This window comes from Lontra canadensis, unplaced genomic scaffold, assembly GCF_010015895.1.
Source record: "Lontra canadensis isolate GAN:19392208 unplaced genomic scaffold, GSC_riverotter_1.0 scaffold15, whole genome shotgun sequence".
NCBI classification, from domain to species: Eukaryota; Metazoa; Chordata; class Mammalia; order Carnivora; family Mustelidae; genus Lontra; species Lontra canadensis.
Window position 1 is genome coordinate 26947649 of NW_022631009.1, and position 18867 is coordinate 26966515.

The window sequence follows — 18867 nt, forward strand, 5'->3', positions numbered from 1 at the left end:
CTGTACCCCTGGGGGAAAAAATATGTGTTTATAAAAAATAAAATAAAAAAAAATACAAATTATTGGAAAGGAAGGTGATTAATGGCTTGAAAACTTAAAAGGAAAACAATAAAGAGAAAATAAGCTCTTGGCATCCTTCAGAAATTGTCAATATTGTTAGTTAAATTATTAGGTGTCTGGCTATTTTTCAAAAATTTATTAAAATATTCTGTCATGCTGACACAAACACACAGTTCATGACTTTGGTGTCAGGACATTGATTTGGGACATTTATCTTGCATTCATAAAAAAAAAGAACATTATCTTAAAATGTAGTCTTTCATGAGCTGTGCTTTTTATTTTGAATGGAACTTTATTTGTTTTATTACATATATACATTTATAGTTTTTCTTTATCAGGATGATGAAAGCATTTACATTTAAATTCTCAAGATGGACTCCATACAGTCCTACCAGTTAAGTGCATATTCATTCAAACCAGGGTCCCCAGCGAGCTCCAGTATGCCCAGGCCCCTCAGTATGAATCAGCAGGAGGAAAAGATAGGTTGGGAGGCAGTCAGCAGAAGCTCATATTTGCACATGTTTATTTTCAATAATTAGGCATAGTGTTAATAGAAACATCCATTTGAAGCAAAGGCTGCTTATTTGCACAAACAGTGGAAATATGTGGTACTGAAGTTTTACTCCGAAGACTACAAAATTAACTAAGCAAGAAACAGTCAATGCAATGTAAATTCAAAGACATGTTTTCAAATAGAATTAGAAAACAGAACTTGGTGTCTGAACCTCGTAATGTCCAATAGATTTTATTTCAGAACAACATCCTTACCATTGGTAGTTCTCTTTTAAAACTTTGGTGACTTTTATTCTTTTGAGTGTACAATTCACCATCTTTCAGAACCCTCAGTGTTGTGTATCCATCACCACAATCAATTTTAGAACATATTTTTTGCCCTAAAATGAAACCTGCACTCCTTAGCCATCACTCTCCAATCCCCCACACTCTGCAACCCCAGACAACCACCAATCAACCACCAGTCAACCTCTGGACTCTATAATTTTGCCAGTTCTAGACATTTCATATAAATAGACTCATAGGATGTGTGATCCTTTGAGACTGATTCTTGAACTTAGTATCATGCTCTCAAGGTCCAACCATGTTGTAGCATGTATCAATACTTTATTCATGTTGCTGACTAATATTTCATTATAGGGGTATGCCAGGTTTTATTTATTTAGTCATTAGTTAACGGACATTTGGGTTTGTTCCCACCTTCTGGTTATTATGAATAACGTTGCTGTGTACATTCTTGTACACACTTTTAGGTGGGCATATATTTCCACTCTCCTGGATAAATATCTGGGAATGGAATGCTGGGTAATATGGTAACACAAGGTTTAATATTTCAGAAATTTCCAGAGTATTTCCCAAAGTGGCTCCAGGATTTTACATTCCCACCAGTGATGTATAATGGTTCTAATTTCCCCATATCCTCTCCAATACTTGTTATTCTCTCTCTCCTCTATCTCTGTGCTGTGTATGTTTGTGTGTGTGTGTGTGTGTGTGTGTGTGTGTGTGTGTGTGATTTAACTATTGCCATCCCAGCGGCAGTGAAGTGGTGTCTCACTGTGGTTTTGATTTTCATTTCCTTGTTTGCTGATGATGCTGAGTATCTTCCCATGTGCTTATTGGATATTTGGAGAGCTATCTATTCAGATCTCTGCCCATTTTTAATTGGCTTATTTGTCTTTTTATTATTGATTTTTAGTAGCTATTTGAATACTTGGGATACATGTTCTTTATCAGATATATGATTTGCAAAAATTTTCTCCTGTGAGTGGTCTTTTCACTTTCTCATAGCACAAAATTAAAGCACAGAAGTTTTTAATTTTGATAAATAAATTTTAAATTTATCTATTTTTTTTCTTTTGTTGTTGTCTATAGCTAAGAAACCCTTGCCTGATCCAAGGTTCCAAAAATTGACATATAAGTTTTCTTGTAATATTTTCATAATTTTTACTTCTTGGGTTTAGTTCTTTGGTCCATTTTGAGTTACTGTTTGTAGATGGTGTGAGGTAGAGACCCAGTTTTATGGTTTGCCATGAGAATACTCAGAAGTCCCAGTACTATTTGTTGAAAAGACTATTTAATTGTCTTGTCATCTTTGTGAAAATCAGTTGGCCATAAATATGAGAGTTTAGCTCTGGATTCTCAAGTATATTCCATTTTTCTATACATCTATTCTTATGCTAGTACCACATGCTTTTGTTTATTGTGGACTCCAAGTAAGTTTTGAAATTGGTAAATGTGAGCCCTCTAACATTGTTCTTCCAATTTTTTTTGGCTATTTTGGTTCTTTTGGATTTCCATGTAAACTTTAGGGTGAATTTGCTAATTTCTTCAAAGAAGTAAGATGGGTTTGTAGATCAATTTGTTTTCACAATATTAAGCCCTTCAATCTATAAACATGGGATATCTTTCTGTTTATTTAGATCTTTAATTCCTTCCAACAATGCTTATAGTTTTCATTGTGTAAGTTTTTCATTTCTTTGGTTAAATTTATTGCTAAGTATTTCATTACTCTGCCAAACTAGTTTATTAGTAGGTGGTTCTATTTTTACAATAACCTTCCCATGGCATATTTAAGACTTACGGGTTTGAGCACATTCTCAGTATTTTTTGATAAGATTCGAATATTCTGGGTTATGACAATACATTGTTCGAAAGACACATAAGGAAAACTTTTTTCATTCTTCCTTTAGGTAAATTGATAGTCTGGTGGAATAACAACAGTACCATCTATTTTGTGGCAATGAAGTTCCATTATGTTGTATATTATTGATTTAGTTAATAATCTAGATCTGAACTTAAGAAAGCCGCAAATTAAGTACATAAAATTCTCTAAAGCATTTTTTTTTTCTCCAAATGAGGTCCCCAAGCCAGCTGTAACAACATCACTTGGAAACACTGTTAGACATTCTTGCATCGCTTGTCAGACTTACTGAATCAGATGCTGTGGAGTGGGGCCCAGTGCTGTGTTTCAACAAGCCTTCCCGCTGAGTCGGACGCAAGCTAATATTTGCAAACCGCCACTGCAAGTCACCAGTCCTCCAGCTTCTACATCAGAAGAGTCTTAAAGAGTTTTAGCAATAAAAAACATATTCCCAGTTTCATTTCGGGCATAAATGAGTCAGAATTTTTGGGTTGAAGCCCAAGAACTGCATTCAATTGCATTGAATCTGTAATTTTTTTAAAAGCACCTAGGTAAGTCTGATATGTGTATTTGTGATCCACTGCTCCAAATTACAATATATCCCCCCAACCCCATTTAGAGGGGTTTAGTAGGGGTTTTGAAGGTGCTGAAAAATTTAGTGAACTTGGTAGAATTTTAGGTGTCATTTTAACCTTGGTAGCTCAAAGAAGAGAAATACACATCTATGCTTTATTAATTTTGTGACTTATTTTAATGATAGAACAACTTGAAGTGATTTAAAATATGAACAATATAATTTTTATTTTTATTTTGTTTTTTAAAAAAAATTTTATTTATTTATTTGACATTGAGAGAGAGCACAAGTAAGGGGAGCAGCAGGCAGAAGGAGAGGGAGAAGCAGTCTCCCAGCTCAGCAGGGAGCCCAATGTGGGCCTGAATCCCAGGAGCCTGGGATCATGACCTGAGCCAAAGGTGGATGCAAGGTGGATGCTTAACGGACTGAGCCACTCAGGTGCCCCAACAATATAATTAACTTTTAAAGACAGTTTTCCTCTTTACTTAAACCTGCAGTTGGTAAACTTATTCTATAAAGGTTCAGGGAGTCAATACTTTAGTCTTTGGGTTCATACCTAGATTAAAAAATACAGGATACCCAGTTCAATTTGAATTTTAAATAAATCACAATTTTTTTTGTCTAAGTATGTCTTGATTATTGTGTAGGTCATACTTATAATAAAAATTATTTTAAAATTTATCCAAAATTCAAATTTACCTGAACTTATTGTATTTTTTATTTGTTAAACCTAATTCATATGGCCTCCAAGTCTGCTGAAAGTACTCAATTTGGACCCTGTGATAATAAACAGCCATGGGCAGTATATATGCAAATGGCATGCATAGCTGTATTCCAATAAAACTTTATTTACAAAAATAGGTCCAGTCCCTGGGTGGGGTCCTTGTCCATACTAATGGGCACATATAGTGTGAGTCAGGTACCTTCTTCAGTCCATCTCTTTCTGCCTCCACCTAATACCTTGAAAGTCAAATTCGTCTTAGCACACTGTCCTGATTACTGAAGCTTTATAGTAAGTCTTGAAATTAGGTATTGTGAATGATTCAACTTAATTTTCCCCTCAAAATTGTTCTGGTTAGGGGCGCCTGGGTGGCTCAGTGGGTTAAAGCCTCTGCCTTCGGCTCAGGTCATGATCTCAGGGTCCTGGGATCGAGCCCCGCGTCTGGCTTTCTGCTCAGTGGGGAGCCTGCTTCCTCCTCCCTCTCTGCCTGCTGTGATCTCTGTCTGTCAAATAAATAAATAAAATCTTTAAAAAAAAAATTGTTCTGGTTATTCCAGATCCTTTGGATTTCCATATAAATGTTAGGATTGACCTTTCAGTTTCTACTGAAACTTTTTTGGTTATTGATTGAAATTGTATTGACTCTATAAAGATCAGTTTGGGAAGAATTGACATCTTGACAACTTTGATCCTCCTAATCGATGAACACCATATACTCTGATTACTCTCATCAGTGTTTCTGTAGTTTTAACATACGCATCTTATTAAATTTAACATGTGACTTTTGTTAGATTTACCTCTAACTGGCTCACTTGTTTGGTGCTGTTACACAGTACCCAAAAAATTTAATTAGTGAGTTTTCAATGCTTACATATAAAAATACAACTGATATTTGAATGTTGATCTTACGGCCACTCTATAGATCCAATAGTCTTTTTTTGGGGAGGGTGGTAAATTCTTTGGATTTTCAACATAGGCAATTATTAATTAATATAAATATTAATTAATCAACATGATATTTATAATATATAATATATTATTTTATATTTATATTAATTTACATAAATGTTAATTAATATAAATAAAAAGCTTTTTTTTCTCCAATTCCTTTTCCACTGTAGTTGCACTGGTTAGGATCTCCCATACCATGCTGAATAGAAGTGATGAGAACAGGGCTGTTTCGTCTTAATTTTTAAAACTGATTTATATACAATTACATGATATTGGAAACGTGGGGGAGGGAGAATTATATATTCTTATTTTATAATCAATTAACAGGAAAACTCAATTAACAGATTTAGATATAAAGACTGTGCAAAGTTTTACACTAAAATTTGACAACAGAAATAGGAGGAATGGGAGGAACTTGGAGATCAATTTATCAAACTCTCTTATTACACAGACTGGGAAACTGAAGTTCTCAGTTGAAGTGACTGGCAAAATTGGGTCTCAAAATCAGGTCTCTAGATTCAGCCCCGTTCTATTTTCCTTAAAATACAGTCTCTTGGAAGAAGATGACATCTCTACCGCCATTAGCTTAAGTTTTAATTTTGGAAGTCCAGAGCTCAGTCTCCATCTCTCCCAACTCATCACACCAAGAAAATACTCCAGCCTAGTGCTTGGAGGAGCGGTCCTTTCCATTCAAGCCCTGCCCTCTGCAGGAGCTAGAGATAGGTGCTGATTCTTGGATCCATCCCAATCTGACTTAATTCATCTAGGATATGGCCTGGGCATTGGAGGTTTTCACAACTCCCCCATGTGATTTTAATGTACCAACATTCTTGTTCTTAGGCCTGTTTCATGCTCAGAACTTTGGGTGGAAGCTTGTTATAATCTTAGAGTCAGATATGATTCAGGTATTTGGGATTTTAATAGACACCAGGCCCTGGATCCTCTTCTTAAGGTAGTGTAAGTATGTGGTGTACATTGCCCTTGGCCTACTGCCTATGTGGACCTGCATAGGTCTTACAGGATAATTTCTGCCGCCGGGGAAACAGCCTTTCCGTGCATCGACTTTCAATGACCTTCCAGCCGGGATTCCCTCCCGGCCTTCACCTGCAGATGTCTGCCTGACTGTTCTTACCAGCTGGCTTGACAGAACCGCTCATGCCATCTGTGCTGGGCTGTCTGGGCCGAGAGGATTTGGAAAGAGGGCGGGCTTTCCTGTGGAGTCAAAGGTCAGCTGTGCTGTCCTGCCTGAGAGCAGAGATTTTCTAGCTAGCTCTATCTTGGTATGGCAACTTCTCACATTGTGCCTTAAAAGGAGTGTGGAATTGCTAGATGAGTCCTCTGTCTTTGGTTAATTTACCATTCTCCTAATATACATATATCTCTAGGTGTCTTTATCTATATACTAGTATATATGTATAAATAATATGTATATATATACACATATATTTACATATATAAAGTAAAAAAATAGTATCGAATGGCCTATTTGCATACCAGTAGGGGCATACAAAATCTTATTTAATGAACGTAATTATGGTATTTTACCATCATTTCACTAACCATTTTATTGACTGTAATAAGAACTACTCCAGGACCAAAGATTTAAAAGAGCTAACAAATTAAAACCATCTCTGATGTGGAGAGAGCCCTTCTACGCCGAAACATTCCTCCTGACTCTGTTTTCAAGATCTATAAACACCATATGTCGAGTGGACAGTATTAGAGTGTTCTGGCTTCAACTACGGTCTGTTTTTCTTTCTTTCTTTTTCTTTTTTTTTATTCCCCAGAGACTGACCTAATTGATTCAAAAGAAAAGACCAAGGACATTACAAGAGAAACAGGAACCAAATACTAACAGTTCACGTACATGTGGAATTACTTATTTTATCATCAAAAAATATCCACTTCACACAGCGAATGGCCCAAGTGATTCTTTTACCATCTGATTGTTCATTTAATGTAAAGAGTCCTGTGCTGCATTCCCAGGCTGGAAAGACATGTAGTAAATTAACTATATAGGAAGTTCTCTGGTGTTGGCAAAAATAGCAATTACAACTCTTGCTGCTGGGAAACTTAGGAGAAATTTACAGATACCCAGCTTCCCAAGATGGTAGACTCTTTTTTCTCTGGGGAAAAAAAAAAAAAGGATCCAGCTTTATGGATGATGAACCCCAATAATAGTAAAAGTTCCTTAAGAAATTGCTTTCTACTGAAATCTAGCCCCATAGCATTTTCTGCACCCCTCCCTCTCTCCTTATTCAAGTCACCTCAGTCTCTCCTTACACATAACTCAGCCTTGCATTTTCAGGACGTCCTTGAGTGATGAGTGAGAAAGGCTAACATTTGGGTAAGATGCTCATCTTATCAATGCTGTCGAAGCTGTGGGTCCAAGGGCTTAATACGCCACAATTCAAAGAACTGTATTGCCAACCCTGTGTATTTTTTAAAGAGATAAATATTACTGACAGCAAGCACATGCTTTATTACACTGGTAACACACCCCGCCATATTGTCTCTTCTCAGGATGGGTCTACCTGGCTGTTTCTCAAACCCTAGCCACTTGCAGACAATGGAGTTGTTAGCTGTAACATCCAGTAAGAGTCATCATCCTGGAAAATCACCTTTGTCAAGTGCCAAGCCACAGACGACTGCTCACCAGCAGCGGGGGCCACACCTGTGGACTCCATGAATAAAGATGAAAGTCTGAGTAAGAGCTCTCCGACATAGCCCAGGCAAAAGAGAGTCCTTCATAACACTATTCAGGGAAATGCAGGTGCCTACAACCACTTGATTTCACAGCTTGAAGAGCAAGGCACAGCTCATTCCAGAGGTATGACAGCACAGACCAGTCCAGATGGGTCGGGATGTGAGCCCAATGAGCGCCCCTCCCCCATCCCCACAGCCAAAGCAAGTACACCTTCTTCTTCCTCAGAGCAGGCCAAATAGGTTTAGACAAGAAGGAGCACAGATAGAAAGAGAGGGAGGCTGTTTCTCTTTCCTTGTGTTGTGGGAACTAGGTATCCAGATGACTGAACATGAACACTGTTTCTTTGGCTCTGGGTGCTTTCCAACTAACATTTTTAAGAACTCTCATAAGAGCAGCTGATATTTTTGAACATGCATTGGGCACTTTTCTAAGTGCTTTTTGTTAGTTAACTAATGTCACCCACTCAAAAATGCTACTGTCATTATTTACTGTCTCCATGTTCTTGAAGAGGAAACTGAGGCTGGACGTTAAGAGACTTGCACAGATAGTAAGTAACAGGTTTATGTTGAAAACTTGGGCTAGACTCTGAGGCTAGAGTCTGCTTTAGTGACTGCTGTTTTGTAAGGATGTTTCTGAATAAGAACCTTATATAAGCTTCTTATTAAATCTCAACAGTTCTATGACGTGGCTACAATTGTTTTCCCATTTTACAGATGAGGCTACTGATAACTTAGAGTTCTCTTGTTTAAGAGAACATCTTTTGTATACTTCAGGAGCTGGGTTCAAACCCACATAGGCTGATCAGAGACAGCGCCCCAAACCTTCTTGCAGTATGCCCAAGGCTTCTCATCCACCAGGGCCGGCAGAGACTGTGTCACTGTGGTGTTTGGCCCTCAGCCTCCCCTTCTCCACCTCTGTCCTGGGGAGAGCTCATGTGAGCATCATGGAATGCACCCCCTCCTTTCCACTGTTCTCGACTCCAGATCATGGCAGGCTACATTTTCTTTTCTTTCTTTCTTTCTTTAGGATTTTATTTATTTATTTGAGAGAGAGAATCGGGGGGGGGGTGTTGCGCAGAGGGAAAAGCATACCCCCTGCTGAGCAGGGAGCCCGATGCGGGGTTGGATCCCGGAACTCCAGGATCATGACCTGAGCCAAAGGCAGTCGCCCAACCAACTGAGCCCACCCAGGCGCCCCTACATTTTCAAATCACATCATCTGCATGTTACAATGCAGGACTGGTAATAAAAGCAGACAGTATCACCATCTATCTTTAATTTCGTGACAGAGGAGAGAGACCTAGGCAAAACCAATGTATTTTTAGACATCAGAGTATACTTCACATACTGCTTAAATACTTGGACTTTCAGTCCGATCAGGTGCATTTAGAAGGCAAGCTGTCTTTTGTTCAATGTACATCTGATATGAAGAAGCAAAGGTTTTTCCCTAGAGCCTATAAAAATCACAGACCTTGCAATAGAACACCATAAATTTGCTTAGGCCTTTTCATATATGGAACTGAATATATCAAATATAAAATATGTGCACATATCTTTAACCTGCACATGTTTATGGTAGCTGGTCCCTGTGGAATTTCTCTTCTCATTATATAATGGCTGTAAATGCTTTGAGAGGCAGTGAGGAGAAAAAAAAAAAAAGAAACCTGTAGCTTTCAGTATCTCCAAATGATAAAAGATAGACATCTTTTGTTTGATGAGAACTATAGTCAAAATAACCATTTAAAGAGCACATAAAAAGAAAGTACAGAGCAAAGTACAAATGAACAAAACCAGACCCTGAGTTTCTTTGGCAGAGAGAGTCCAGATAGAGCACAGATGCATCGAGAAAGAGGCCAGAACTATTAGATTTTTAAAATTAGGGACACAGTGTCTGATAGGAGGTGGTGGTGGTGGGGGAAGCCTTGGCTGTTGTTCACTTTGGAAGTCTTTATCAGAGAATGAGAGGAGTTTCCTTTCGATAATAGCCTCTTGGGTGGATTTAATCCTTTAATTTCAGATTCTCTCTGTCCTCTCTTGCCAGCTACAGATACTTAAAACAACTCTCAGATTCCTAATGCCTATGCAAATGCCACTACAAACCATGTGAATGGGATATGAACATTTGACTGCATTATGAAATAACTACCATTATTCATTGTTAAAATCCTAAATTTTGATTTTTTGTTTATCTGAACAACATCCACCAACAAGAATGTTTGTTTAGAAAATTTTCAGGTTGGGGGCACCAGGGTGGCTCAGTCCGTTGAGTGTCTGCCTTCAGCTCAGGTCATGATTCCAGGGTCCTGGGCTGGAGCCCCCGGTCAGGTTCCCTGCTCAGCGGGGAGTCTGCTTCTCCTTTCCCTCTGAGCCTCTGGCCCCCATCTTGTGCTCTCTCGCTCATTTTCTCTCTCTCAAATAAAGTAAATACAATCTTTAAAAAAAAATAATTTCAGGTTTGTGAAAAGGTCAGGGTGAGAGAAAGGGAAACCTTACCTTCCCGGTTTCTAGAGATAATCTGGTAAAGGATAGGATTCCAGCTGTTCATTCTGGTCAAAGGATGAAAGTCAGAACCATTGCCCTGAAAAATCCAAGGCGCCTGACCCACGCAGCGCCCTGGAATAGTGGAGAGAATATTAAACAGAGAATCAGAAATGATAGATTCACTCTTGCCTGACACAAATTTAAGTTGCCTAACTATCCTGGATCTCCACTCTTAAACTAAAACCCGGAGTAATCTCCATGGGCTGCTTCTTGAAAGTCTAAGGTATAAACGGATGATGGTCAATAGGAGCTATTATTACTCTTATCATTGTTTATTTATAACCCACCTTGTTAAAAAAGTGTTTGAGGTCATGGCTTCAAAAAGTGCTTCATCCATAAGTGGATGCAGTAAGTAGATAAATGGGTCAAAGGAAGAGTAGTTCATTACCATAACAATCAGTGTCGCTCCAGGGTAGGAAGGCACTCTGAAGTACAGGTTGGACAAGCTTTTATGCAGCAAAGCTTCTGGGTCCACTTGATCTTTTAGGACCATGGCCCAATTCTATACCAGTCCCACACCAATTTATTTTGGTGGATTTTCAAATGAAGCATTGCCACGTGCCTGTGGTAGCCATAAGATAGTTTCAGTGAAACACACACAGGATAACTAATTCAAAGTAATTTAGCTCCTTATAAAAATCAGATGAAGATGAGTGAAAAAAAAATGCAACTCTGGTTAATGGAGTGATTTGATTCCATATGGAGAATTGACAGATACTTGCCAATTAAGTATTGGAGGCCACCTGTCAAAAATGATTATTTTGGTTTTAGAATAATTAATTTTGACTCACTTTTCAAAAAGTGAAAATCACATGGAAACTCAGCTACTGTTGGTTTGCAAATCAGCCCCTGCACATGGAGGGCAAAGAGAGACCAGAGAAAGAGGCAGAACATTCCAGATTGGTAGGTGGCAGGTTTGGTAAGCAAGGGAACTTAACTTAGGAGGATTGTCTTGGATAGCTGTAAAACAAGTAAATCTCCACACTCACCTGCCAGAATTTGTTTTAAAGATTTTATTTGTTTCTGGGAGAGTGAGCACAAGCAAGGGGGAAGCAGCAGAGGGAGAGGGAAAAGCAGACTCCCTGCTGAGAAGGAAGCCTGACACAGGACTCCAGCCCAGACCTTGGGATTATGACCTGAGCTGAAGGTAGACTCTAACCAACTGAGCCACCACCCAGGTGTCCCATACTTATTGGAATTTGAAGGTATATATAGAGAACTTAACTGGGTTCAGTTTTATGCATCATCCAGATGGTCTCAACAACACCTTACCAGCACAGGGCTGCTTCCTGGGACAGCTTACAGCTTGCGGAGGGGGTTGGCGGGGGAACGAGAGGAACCATATTCCAAGAACAACAGGGGAGGGAGAAAGGCATCTCCAATTGCCCAGGTCCAGCTCTCATCAACCAGTGATCCCATCCTCTTGATGACCTCTTCCAACAACTACTTTTTTTAAAAAAGATTATTTATTTATTTATTTGAGAGAGACAAAGAAAGAGAGAAAGAGATATAGAGCGTATGGTGGGGAGGGGCAGAGGCAGAGGAAGAAGCAGACGTCCTCCTGAGCGGGGAACCTGACTCCGGGCTTGATCGGAGGACCCTGGGATCATGACCTGAGCTGAAGGCAGAACCTCAACTGACTGAGCCACCCCAGGAGCTCCCAACAACTACTCTTTTTAACCCTATTCTTAGCTATTTAGGATGGTTATTGCCTTGGAACCAGCATGTAACTATTGTAACTAGTTGATCAGATCAACCTTGGTGAGCATTGAGGTGACAGAGAGTGGCACAAGATCACTTAACTTTCCATCGGGAAACAATGGAACAGGGAGGGTTTCGCTCTCTATGTTTGGTAGCAGGCAGCGCGGGGTCCTACTCTTGAAACATCGTCTTGAAATCATTAAGGTGGCAGAGAAGGAATCTGAAACCCATCTCCTTTTTAAATACCTCGAATTTGCTATCCAGTATGTACACTAATAAAACTGAATCTAGGTGAATTCACACATAATTAGTTCCTCTTTTTCGTAAAAGGTTGAGTGGTTATCAATAAGAGTTGCCAATCTTCTGCTGCATCTCTGAGTTTCTAAAAAGATGTCGGTGTGTACCAAGCTTCAACTGTGGGGGGGCCTGCCTGCTCCTTGTATAGCATACCAAAATTGACAATTTGTAAAACAAACAAACAAACAAACAAACAAAAACCTGGCATGAAATTTGGCAAAAGTCTTTAACAAATTGATACATCCATAAGCTGAGACTCTACGATTTTCTCTTTTTTTCGTTTTTTAGTTTTATTGAGATAGCTGACAGGCAGCACTGTGTAAGCTAAAGGTGTACAGCATAAGAAAGGCTTTGACTTCCATCTGTTGTGAAATGGTCACCCCAAGAAGTTTAGTCAACATCCATCTCCTCACAGAGCTACATATTTTTCCCGCGATGAGAACTTTTAGGATTTACTCTCTTAGTAAATTTCAGATACCATACAACAATGGTAACTATAGTCATCATGCCATATATTACATTCTCAGTCCTTATTTATCTTATAACTGTTAAGTTCAACCTTTTTACCACCTTCATGTAATACTCCCTCTCTTCAGCCCGAGCATTTGAGAAACACAAATCTGATATTTTTTAAATTAGCTTGTTTGTTTATTTTAGATTTCATGTATAAGCAAGATCATATAGTACTTGTCTTTCTCTGAGTTATTTCACTTAGCATAATGCCCTCAAGGTTCATCCATGTTATTTCAAGTGGCAGGATTTCCTTCTTTTTTATAGCTGAATAGTATCCATTATATATGTTATATAAAAATTACATATAATCATATGTATAAATCATAAAATCATATATATATATATGATTTTCTTCATTGTTGTATGGATGAATACTTAGATTGTTTACATGTCTTGCCTATTGTAAATAATGCTACAATGAACATGGGTGTGCGGTTATCTCTTCAACATAGTGGTTTGATTTCCCAGAAGTAGAATTTCTGGGTAGGATTTCTTCCTTTAGAAAAGTGATAGTCTCAGGGAGCCTTGGTGGCTCGGTTGGTTGAGCCTTGGACTCAGTTCATGGTCTCAGGGTCATGGGATCAAGCCCTGCATTGGGCTCTGTGCTCAGGAGTCTGAGATTCTTCCTCCCTGTCCTTCTGCCTCCCCTCTCCCTGCTTGCACTCTCTCTGGCAGCAAATAAATAATCTTTTAAGAAAGATTATTTATTTATTCATTTGAGAGAGAGAGAGCGTGTGCGAGTGACAGCAAGCTGGGGAAGGAGAGGGACAAGCAAGTAGACCAAGAACTAAGCTTGGAGCCCAATGTGGGGCTTTATGTCAGGACCCCGAGACCATGACTTGAACTGAAATCAAGAGTTAGACACTAAACCAACTGAGCCACCAAGGTGCCCAAATAAATAGTCTTTAAAAAAGAAATAATAATAAAAAAGAAAAGTGATAGTCTCTACTTTGGTCCCCTGCAAGGTATCACTGGGGGGCACCCCCATAGAGTTAACAAGGGAAAATGAAAAGTCAATGATCAAGATCTACCAAAAGAATTAATTTTAATGAAATTCTAGCTGCAGAAAGACAGGGATTCGACAAAACTCTGCCATTTCTTTCATGAGAAAAACAGCCTTTCTAGATGCCAACAAAGACTGGCACTTCTATAATTGTGTTCACTGTTTGCCACATTCATAATAAGGAAGAACATATCGTAGAATCTGGTCTCATTCTTTTCTAATTACTCAAATGATGTCTTACTATCAAGAGACTTACATTCGAATTTTATAAGAGCTGTAAAAAGCTTATAGTACAATGTAAATGAAATAATAACCTGCACGAGTATTTCCAAACTCTGGGTTTTTCCTATGTTCCTGTTCTTACCTGGCCAAGAGTTAGTTTACTTTTTGGTGGTCTTCAAACAAAGGACTAGGAGGGTGAGCCACATAATGAACAATAGTCTATGTGCCAGTTTAAAAATTTACCAACAATATACTGATGCAACATCAGATGGGGACATGTTATCCACTGAGTGCTATAGAATGAATGTCTGTGTCTTTCCCTACCTCCCCCACCCCAGATTCATATGTTGGAAGCCAGTCCACAATGCGATGGTGTTAGAGGGTGGAGCCTTTCGAGGGTGACTAGGTCATGAGGATGGAGCCATCATGAAAGGGATTAGTGCCTTAAAAACATGACCTCAGAGAACTCCCTTGCCCCTTTTGCCATGTGAAAACATAGCAAAAAGACAGCCATCTGTGAACCAGGAAATGGGATCTTAGCAGACACTGAATCTGCCAGGATCTTGATTTTGGAATTTCTAGCCTCCAGAACTGTGAGAAATAAATTTCTGTTGTTTATAAGCCACCCAATCTATGACATTCTGTCATAGATGTCTGAATAGATTAAGACATTGAATGATGACATTTTTTAAAATTTCCCAGTCTGAAAAGGTCACTAATGGAGTTTAAAAAATTCTCATCACATTCCATTTTTCTAAATATTTTAAGTCTTATTGGTCCAGTCATATGAACAAAATAGTATGGTATGTCCCTCTTAAGGATTAGAGAAGGGAATACTTTTAGAGCACTTTTGTGTTCTACTTGGTTTTAAATAGCCATCCTAAATATGTTGGTAAGCAAAGAGGAAAACCATAATGTAGTCTATAATGTTTGTTCACCAGGAAGTGACTCAAAGAAAATTACCTCCAGATTTATCTTATGTGCTACCATTTAGGACTTTTGTATAGGAGACTTCACACACATTACCACATTTAATTCTCATTTGCATGAGGTAATTTTACAGATGAGGAAACTGATTATAGAAGAATAATAATGTTTTCCAAATTTAGTACATATAAGCCTTGTCTGATATAGTCTGTTTAGGCTAAGAAATCATTTCTTTCTTCCTTTCCATCTTCTTTCTTTCTTTATCTCTCTTTCTTTCTTTCTTTCTTAAAAGATTTTATTTATTCATTTAAGAGAGAGAAAGTGAGTGAATGAGCGAGAGTATGAACTGGGGGAGAGACGGTGTGGGAGGGAGAAGCTGACTCCGCACTGAGGAGGGAACTGGACTCAGGGTTAGATCCCCATACTCCAGGATCAGGACCTGAGCCCGGGCAGACACTCAACCAACTGAGCCACCCAGGTACCCCAGGAAAGTATTTTGTAATAGTTATTTCATTCCAAGTTAATGTTAAAGCTTTTACTGTCTTGGTAGTTTATAGTTTATAGAAATCTTTAAGTAATAAATTTAAACAAGGTAGACAAGAGAGATCCAAACAAGGAGGATTAGAGATATTTAAGGAAAAATTATTTAAGTGAAATCCCATATGTTCCTTCTTTTGAATAGTGAATGGTATCGGCTTTCTGTTGGTTGAAATAGTTTCCCACTTCTGTTTAAGATATGACTGAAGCATTTTTACCCCAAAAGACCCCAAGTACAATGTACCAAGAACTAGTTTCATGTTTCCTATGATATGGCTTGATTTCTAATTTCATAATTTATCTTCATTTTCATAAGTAATATTTCCCTTGAACTTGCTCCCAAAGGGAATTGCAATTATTATATGAGTTTTCAAATGAGTTGATTTTCATCTAAATCTGGCATCTCAGAGAAAATTGCTTTGCATTAAAAATGTTGGGGCAGATCAACTGTTTGCCTTTCAGCAACTATTTGGCAAAGCTCTCACATTTTGAGTTCCCGCAGAGCAGTCTCAAGAGGTGAACATGTCTTGCACATGATTTGTCTTTAGGGATGTGAAAGCCTGACTTTCAGCAGGTCAAAACTTAACGGAGAGATGATGTCTTTAAAGTATATATCAGAAAATCCTTCAAGAAAAGAAAAATGAAACATAAAAATGAAACATAAAAATGAAACATAAAAAAAAATCTGGGAAATGACATACTCTACTGTACTTTCCATATGTTGAGTGAAAGAACAAATTACATTATTGATTAATGTATTTCATAGATGGATTTTATCTGTTCAGTACTTCTGGAGGAGGTTACTACTAAATAGTTCTGTATCAAATGGCTGGAAGTCACAGAAATTACACATGTCAATTGATCACAGGTACCACTTTTTAGGATAGCCTTGGAGGAAATGAAGACCACCACATGGGTTTCATGTACTTCTACAAAAACCATTCAGCCTTTTGTTAACTACCAGAGACTGAACCAGTAGAGGTGTATTTGGTAATGTCATAAACTTTCTCCGCTAGAAATGTTACCGTCACCTCTATGACTCTGGAAATCTTAAACCATGAGGTACCAAACTTTAGACAAAGTCTCTGACTTTCAAGCCTGCCCAGTGACTCACTCGTAGGTAGGTACATGTGTTGTTGCTGTTTTTTGGTTTTTGGTTTTGGTTTTTTCGCAGACACCTCCAGTTCCTCAAGCCCTCCTCTTTCTCCCAGTTTGTTGCTCACATCGTTCTCCAGTGGTCTTGATGATGTGGTCATTATACCACTTTCCTCCTTTTATGATCAGTACTCTAGGCCCTCAAACTTTTCCCCTCATCTGGCCTGCAAACCCTTAATTATGGATCAAAATACCTATATGCATATATATATATATATATATATATATATATATATATATATATCTCCACACACATATATATAAATAAATAAAATAAATAAGTATATGTAATGTACTTATTTTATTCTGGGCTGCTGGCTGTGCTAGAGGATATTACTCAACCTATAGGACTCTCCTTTTGGAATCCCAGACCCAACAATATAGAAAAGCTGATGTTCTCATCTTTCTCCCAGGCCCCAGTGCAATGTCACTGGATGGTGTACTGCCCAATTAGTTTATCATCCTTTCTCCACCACTTCTACCCATTCACTGAGTCTTGTTGATTCTCTCATTACTTTGCACTAAACTATTATAGTTCCCTGAATGCATAGGCTTTTTTTTTTTTTTGCTTTTTTATATTTTTCTTCTGTGCTTAGAGTGCCTTTATCAACTTTTTTCATACACAAAACCATGATATTTTCTCTAAGACTCAGTCCAGATACTACTTCATCCTGAAACCTAACGTGTTCTTTTTCCTTTACTCTTGGGTTGTCTTATGAGATCAGCCACCTGCACCAATCAGTTGTGGCCATAGACCCTTGTCAATCTGAGTCGGAGGGAGAAGGTAGGATATTTTACAAGTGGCTTAACAAGAGGTCAGGTGGTCCCAAACTCAACCAAGATGGCCAGTGTCTTTCTGAAAAACACTACTGTATGTCAACTGATAGAAGGGAAACTATCATTTTTGCAGTTGTAATGGAAAAAGTCTGAAGCAGATTGCAAAATAATAAAAAGACAATGATTTGCACGAAATACAGAAAATGGAAAACAAAAGATTTTGTGTGCCTTTTGAAGACTGCCCAAGATAAAAGTGTTATGACACTCATAAATACCGTGTCTCATAGTAATATGGTTACCAGTCTAGACCTTATTACAGGGGAGACAGTGTCTGTAGCTAGCTACATGAATATTCTTGGCTGCTTCATTCATATTTTTCACCATAAGTTAATAAATGTACTGCATAATTTCTGTATAGTATTGCTTTATAGTCTTATAGAACTGTTTTCATATCCTGACTTTCTCGCTGACTTTGGGACAGGTTATTGAATATCCCAGATGCTCAGATTCTTCATCTGGAAAGCAGAGATAAAGTACCTTCCTCAGTGTTGTTATGGAAATTAAATTAGCAATACATCAAAAGTACTTTCCATAGTGACTGGCACATGGGTAGTACTCAGTGAATGGTAACTATTTATTATGAATATTATTATAGCTTTGGGTAATTCCCAGAAAATTCTTTAGCCATGGGTGACCTTTTCTTGGTGCAGTATCAGGAAAATAAACAAATGTATGTGTGTTCCTGTGACATCATACAAATAATTGTCTATGTGACATCATGCCAATAAACAGACTTTGTTCAGAAATGGTGTCATTGACAATTATTGCTGATTGATTTGTATAAACAATATTTCTTGGTGAAATAAACCATTTAACTATGGGTCTGTGCTGTTCCTTGAGTCACAGGACCCCCCCACTAATGTAGACATGATGGGAACTCAATGAAATATAAACTCTCCTTGATTTATTGCTCAGTCAGCCTTCTGGATCACTGGTCAAAGAAAATAAAAATATTCGTTTATACTCTCATGTTCAGAATTTCCACCCTGAATCTTTCACTGAAAAATCAGACTTTTATGAATGTTGACCAAAAAAAGTTAAAAATGAGGTAAAGCATACTTTATACTTCATAGGACATCTGTTAATTGTCATGGAGCCTGGGCCTTTTACATCCTAGCCAGGTGGATAATGAATTAACTATAGAAATTGTCACTAAGAGACTCTGCAGAACACTATGTAAGAGAATAATCTCTAGAGTAAACTTGTAGGGACTTGCCTTCTCTGTTTCCTAGCTCCATGTTCTTGAGCAAGATACTTCAACTTACTGTGAAATGGGGATGATAACAGTTACAATCTTGGAAGAGGAGAAAAATGGCACCAAGAAGAGAGAAGAAAGTGTCTGATGGTCAGGGAGTAGTGGAAGAATCTTAAATAGGGTAGTCAAGGAAGGTCTCACTGAGAAGGGGACTAAAGAGGGTGAAAGAGGATGGGAGGTAGAGAACAGGTACCTTAGGGAAGAAGGTACCAGG